The 6854-nt window shown below is 48.5% G+C and overlaps 1 long non-coding RNA gene across 1 annotated transcript; it reads right to left on the bottom strand.

The window, feature by feature from the left end:
* Nucleotides 1-201: 201 nt before the first annotated feature.
* On the bottom strand, nucleotides 202-4487 carry LOC124514956 (uncharacterized). The gene is made up of 3 exons (XR_006962705.1): nucleotides 4105-4487; nucleotides 1322-1471; nucleotides 202-909 (listed from the first exon to the last, which is right to left on the bottom strand). It is a non-coding gene; the product is annotated as an uncharacterized LOC124514956 (long non-coding RNA).
* Nucleotides 4488-6854: the final 2367 nt, after the last annotated feature.

The raw sequence follows: 6854 nt of genomic DNA, 5'->3' as shown, positions 1-6854 counted from the left end.
CAGTTGGTGGGATCAAGCCCCGCGTCAGGCCCCACACTGGCAGCGCAGAGCCTGCTTGGGATTCTCTCTCTCTCCTTCTCTCTCTGCTCCTCCCCTGCTCACTTTCTTGCTCGCAAAATAAGTAAACTTAAAAAAATAAAAAATAAAATAAAAACTTAATCAGTTATTTTTTAAAAAGATTCTTTTTCAGATTCTGTGTATCAGTCAATAAATTAGTAAAACCTGTTTTCTGGTTTTCCCAGCCCCTGCACCTGGAAAGACTGTGCACCCCAGAAGTTTGTGTACCCTTAGTTTGAAGACATCTGAGCTTATCTGCCAGGCCTGGGAACTAAAAAAGTTCACAAAATCCTTCTTGTTTCCAACCCTGCTGGCTCTCAGATCTGAACTGGAGTAAAAGCTTTACATTCCCGCAGCAAGACCAAGGCAAACGATGGCTTTGGCAGGGAGGTCACAGCCAAGGGAAGACAGAGGGGAAAAAAAAATCACAGTGACACAATTCAAAACTCTAGTCCACATTATACTTGCCAAGTGCTTAGCACAGTGACTGGCAAGTAGTAAGCAGTAAATAAAGGAGAGAGCCACGCAGATGCATTTCACATGCACGTCCCTCAGTCTGGCACGGTTCTGAGCTTCAAATGTCATTCATTGCGGGTGTTGAGTAGGTTGGTGCACAGTTGCTGCTGAACTAACAAGGTAAGGCTCTGAACTAGAGCCTTCGGCCACCTGGCGGTGAACTGTGCACCTACCCCACGCCAGCCCCTGAGCCGCTGCTGTCCACCTGCTTAAGGGCATCGCTGTGGGCTTCAGGGACAAGGAGATGGAGATGGGGAGTCGGTGGGAGGTGGCTGGAGGCTGTCAGTCATCCCAGGGGGGTCGCTCAGTCCCCCTTCCCTGCCTGCGAGCTGATATCTGGTGAAGAAAAGGCAGAGAATGGCTCAGAGCCCAGGAAGCTCCACCTCCTCCCTACCCTGGCGGGAAGTCCTAGAGTGCCTGACCCTCTTTGCTACCGTCAACCAGCGGGGGAACGGACACAAATTCTGGAGTCTGGCAGACCCGGACACTAACACGGCTTTACCTGGCCCACCGCTGACCACTCGCCTTGGAGGTCTGCCCGCGCACCTGCTGCTTAGAGGCGCTTCGTCTGACCATCATAGCCATTAACCGATGAACAGTGACGGTCAAGGAACAGCTGCCGCCCTGTTCATCCTGGCCGCTCCAGACTGTCGTCCCCCCCTTTTCCCACGCTCTGTCCCCTTGATTTTATAACCCAACCCACGTTGGGAAAGCCTCTTCCCATTTCCATATCCGAATTCATCCTCACCTTTTCATTATCTCCACAGTTAAGACCTCCGTTTGTGTTGTATTAACTTCGTTCCGTCCGACTTCGTAAACTCCGCCCTTTCCACTGGCCCATAACTGAATCATGGGAAAGACAGACTCTATGAACGCAATCGATCTCCTCCAGTGACACCTAGGCGAAGGAAGAGGGTCCCACCAAGTTTTGGTGTTGGAAAAATTGTAATTAACTTCCAAGGGCTGCTGAAGGAAGGCGCGTTCTTGGCCAACAGTGTCCTGCAGGGGGCGCTGTCCACTCAGTGACTCATCACCGCTCAGAGATGGGGGTGGAGTCTGGTTTCACAGCCCGTCTGGATCCCAAGTGCTGACAGGTCAGTTGCTAAGTGTCTACTTATTAAAATGTTTGCTTTGCTAGAAGCAGTCCCAGAGAGCTCAAGGAAATCACACCCTTCTTTAAAACTGCAAGAAAGTACATGTATCCTGCAGCACACACACAATTATTTCAGAAATACGCCATCAAACCACTCCTACAACAAGCCTTAGCAAAGGTCAGGGTTTGAGAGCTGTTCTTTTTATCCTTGGAGAATGCGCCGTTAATGGGTACCGGAATCAAGGATTCTTCAGTGTGTGCGGGAATGTTACTGATTTGATATATAATTAGGTTTGTTTTTTTTCTATTCGTATTCCAGTTCAGGTTTGCTTTTTTCTCTTTTCTGGTTTAACTTTACTTTTTTTTGGATATGTAAAACATTTCCACGATTCAATGTCAAAACTATGAAAAAGAGGGGAACTCAGAAAGTGTGTTCCTCCGATTCTACACCCCAGTTCCAACGTGCGGGTGTTTTCCCCACCCCCAAGTGTTTCTCCGGCACCAGCTGGGTGTCCGACAATTCAACTCAATTCTGATGCTGTCTACCTGGAGAGACCATCAGACGCCACAGGTTAAGGGCTCAGCCCCACAAGACTGCCACCCCTCTGTCCCACCCCACCTCACCCCTTCAGATGCCAATCGCAAATCCAGGTTACTGTGCTTCCGACTGACTGGCTATGGATGGTAAGTTCCAGGGACCTCCTCCCACGGGTTTTATTAATTTGCTAGAGCGGCTCCCAGAACCTAGAGAAACACTTTACTTACTAGATTACCGGTTTATTATAAAGGCTGTAACTCAGAAACACCCAGATGGAAGATATGCATCTGGCAGGGTACAGAGACGACGCGTGGGGCTTCCGGGCCCTCTCCAGGAGCGCCACTCTCTCCAAGTCTCCACGTGCTCACCAACCCGGAAGCTCTCGGAACCCCATGCTTTTGGGTGTTTATGGAGCTTTACTGCACAAGCAGGTATGATTAAATCGCCCACCACTGGTGAGATCAGTTCAACCTCCAGCCCCTCTCCCCTCCTCTCAATGCAGGGGGTGAGCCTGAAATTTCCAACCCTCTAATCACGTGGTTTGTTCTCCAGGCAACCAGTCCCCGTGGGGGGGGGTCCCCAAAGTCACCTCATTAACATAACAAAAGACACTTTTGCCGCTCTCACCACTTCGGAAATTCCAAGGGTTTTAGGAGCTCGGTGCCAGAAACTGGGATGAAGACCAAGTACTTATTTGTTGTTATAAATCATAGTATCACAGGGACACCTGAGTGGCTTAATCGGTTGTGCGGCCAATCTTGATTTCCATTCAGGTCATGATCTCACAGCTGGCGAGATAAGAGCCCCGAGTTGGGATTCTCTCTCCTTCTCTCTCTGCCCCTCCCCTGCTTGTTCTCCCTCCCTCTCTCTCTCAAAGTGAATAAATTAAAAAAAATAAATAAATCACAGTATCACAGTTCCCTTTCCCATCCTGGAAGTTCATTTACAGCAGCCTCCTCCAGGAAGCCCTCCACACCCACTGTTTTTATTTTTATCTTATTTCATTATTTCATTTTATTTATTATTCTCAAATTAGTTAACATACACTGTGGTCTTGGTTTCAGGAGAACACAGTGATTCATCTCTTATGTATGACACCCAGTGCTCATCCTCCTTAATGCACCCATTTAACCCCCTCAATCCAAATTCTGTCCTCTGTATTTGAGTCATTTATGGTTTGCCTCCCTCTGTTTTTATCTTATTTTTCCTTCCTTGCCCCCATGTCTTCTGTTCAGTGTCTCAAATTCCACGTATGAGTGAAATCATAGCATATCTTTCTCTGACTGACTTATTTCACTTAGCATAATACCCTCCAGTTCCATCCACTTTGTTGCAAATGGCAAGATTTCATTCTTTTTCATCGCTGAGTAACATTCCTTCATATATATATATATATATATATATATATATATATACACACACACACACACACACACACACCACCTCTTTATCCATTTGTCAGTTGACAGACATTTGGGCCATCTGCAAGAGGGAAAGTCTTGTTGGATGACATCTAGGAGCCCTGCCAGCTCCGGGCCACCTCATGCCCTGACACAAACCTGGACTGCTGAGCCCTCGATCCAAGAGAGACAAGGTGGAGACCAGAACAGTGGGTGTGGAGGGCTTCCTGGAGGAAGCTGCTGTAAATGAACTTCCAGGATGGGAAAGGGAACTGTGATATTGTGATTTATTTTAATAAAATAAAATAATAAAATAAAATAAAATAAAATAAAATAAAATAAAATAAAATAAAATAAAATAAAATAAAATGACTTTCCCTCTTGCTGATGGAAATCAGTAAGTCAGGCTTCTGGCCACCTGGGCAGGAACCTTGTGCACACTCCCTCCAGGAAAGGTAAAGCCTCTCGGGCAGCGCGTGGGGTGGGGGGGAGGCACTCACCTTTATCCAGTGGCTTCCAACCAGCGTGTTTCCATCTAAATCCTCTTACAACACTGTCTGAGGGCTACTCTTCCAAGAAAGACACAGAGAGGCATGGAAAGGTCAAAAGACCTGACTGCTCTGACCTCTACAGTCCTTGCCTTTCAAGCAGCATCACACAAAAACGTAACATTCTGCCCCTCCTGCTACTCAGTTTCATCCTCGGTTCCCAGCTTGTACCTGCAGCAGCTGCTGCCGCTGCCTTGCAGGCTTCCAAGCCAGCAGTGCACAAGCCATTTTTAGCTCTTCCTGCTCCTTCACCCTGGCATCCAGTCTGTAGGCACAGAATCCAGCCCTTTAGGGCTGGAGGAAACCACAAAGGGCATGCAGTTCGGCCTGCCCACGCAGCACTTGGATTCCCTCTGAACAGTGGTAGAAGCCATTGCCCAGGCTCAGCCTAAACACTGCCCCCCACCTTCGTTCCAGGGAGGTGGCCACTTCCTGACATTATCTGTTACATCTTGAAACAGTTATGATGTTCAGAAGAGACAGCCTTGGGCGGAGCTGAAATCCGCCTCCCTGTTGCCTCTCCTTTTTACCTCCCTCACACACACTTCACTGGTCCTGGATTTTTTTTCCTGGGGTATCACAGAATCGACCTCCCACCCCATCTTTGCCCTTTAAACCTGAAGGTTAGGGGGCGCCTGGGTGGCTCAGGTCATAATCTCACTCTTCATGAGTTCGAGCCCCACGTTGGGCTCTCTGCTGTCAGCAAGGAGCCTGCTTTGGAACCTCTGCCCCCTCTCTTTCTGCTCCTCCCCCACATGCTTTCTTTCTCTCTCTCTCTCTCTCTCTCTCTCTCTCTCTCTCAATCTCTCTGAAAAATAAATAAACTTAGGGGGCACCTGGCTGGCTCAGTCAGTTAAGCGTCCAGTCATGATCTCACAGTTTGAGTTCGAGCCCTGCATCAGGCTCTGTGCTGACAGCCTGGAGCCTGGAGCCTGCTTCGGATTCTGTGTCTCCCTCTCTCTCTGCCCCTCCCTGCCTCACACTCTTTCTCTCAAAAATACAAACATTAAAAATACATATAGGGGCACCTAGGTGGCTCAGTCAGTTAAGTGTCCAACTTCTGCTCAGGTCATGATCTCAAGGTTCATAGGTTCGAGCCCTGCATGGGGCTCTGTGCTGACAGCTCAAAGCCCGGAAACTCCTCGCTCTCTGCTCCTCCCCTGCTCGCACTCTGTCTCTATCAAAAATGAATAAACGGTAAAAAAAAAAAAAAAAAAATACACACACACACAAATAAACAAACTTTAAAAAATAATACAAATTTGGGGCGCCTGGGTGGCGCAGTCGGTTAAGCGTCCGACTTCCGCCAGGTCACGATCTCGCGGTCCGTTGAGTTCGAGCCCCGCGTCAGGCTCTGGGCTGATGGCTCAGAGCCTGGAGCCTGTTTCCGATTGTGTCTCCCTCTCTCTCTGCCCCTCCCCGGTTCATGCTCTGTCTCTCTCTGTCCCCAAAATAAATAAACGTTGAAAAAAATAATAATAATACAAATTTAAAATAAACGTGAAGGTTAGGATCACACCCCCGCCCAGGGTAAATATTCCCCAGTGCTCCATTGGACATGGCTTCAAATCACTAGCCTGTCTGGCCCCTACTCCAAACATGCTCCCGTTTAGGCAAGTCAAGCATTGTAAACTCTTCCTGTGAGGCCCAAGCAAGTGACCTCGGGGGGGGGGGGTAGCTGTAGCAAAGAGAGTATGTGTCCCTTCTACTTTGCCTTCCATGGGCATAGGCGACCTCCGTCAGGGAAAGACTGTAACCTGGTAGTCCTCGGCTAATGAAGAAGCAGGGGAGGGGCTTCATGCTAGGAGATAAACTGTTTGCTGTAACCGCCCAGAGTGTGTCTGTCCATCAGACACCTGCTCTTGCTAGAACGCTAATTAAAGCCTCACTTCACTGTGCTCCGGGTCTCTGTGTCCCTCCTTTGACTGGGTCAGTGGGCTTTTCTCACAACCCCCTTCACCCAAGCCCCTGCCCTAGGACCTGCTGTGGCCAGACTTCATTCAGCTAAGTCTGGCTCCTAGAGAGCAGGCGGGCCAGAGACTTAGCTAGCATGCCCCCTGGGCCTCTCTGATCTTGTGACAGAACTGTCCTTTCTGCCCTTTCCTCCATACCTTTGCTTAACCTGTCCTTCCTCTCAGAGAGCCTTCCTCCTCACCCACCCACGTCTCGCCCCAGCTTGGCCTAACTCCTCCTGAGGGTTTCCCTGGTAGTGTCAGCCTAAGTGACAAAAGCCCTTATATTTTGCCAATACCACATCTGTAATAAGGAAGTAATGACGGACCAAACCCAGAGAGCATTCAAGAAGTAAATGAGGCGAGGAGCGTCTGGGTGGCTCAGTCGGTTGGGTGTCTGACTCTTGATTTTGGCTCCGGTCATGATCTCACAGTTTGTGAGTTCGAGTCTCACGTCAGGCTCTCAACTGACAGTGTGGAGCCTGTTCAGGATTCTCTCTCTCTCTCTCTCTCTCTCTCTCTGCCCCTCCCCTGCTTGCTCTAAGGAAAAAAAAAAAATTTTTTTTTAAAGGAAGGAAGAAAAGAAGAGAAAAGAAAAGAAAAGAAAAGAAAAGAAAAGAAAAGAAAAGAAAAGAAAAAAAAATGAGGTGACTCACGTCAAGCACTTGGAGCAGTACCAGATACACAGGAAATGCTCAATGAACAGGAGCTCTTACTATTAATCCCCTGCTTAGCACTGACTCCACGTGC

The sequence above is a fragment of the Lynx rufus genome, unplaced genomic scaffold (assembly GCF_022079265.1).
Source record: "Lynx rufus isolate CCGP_SWC_20201006 ecotype Redwood Valley unplaced genomic scaffold, mLynRuf1.p SCAF_1, whole genome shotgun sequence".
NCBI lineage: Eukaryota > Metazoa > Chordata > Mammalia > Carnivora > Felidae > Lynx > Lynx rufus.
This window is presented reverse-complemented; position numbering and strand designations above follow the sequence as displayed.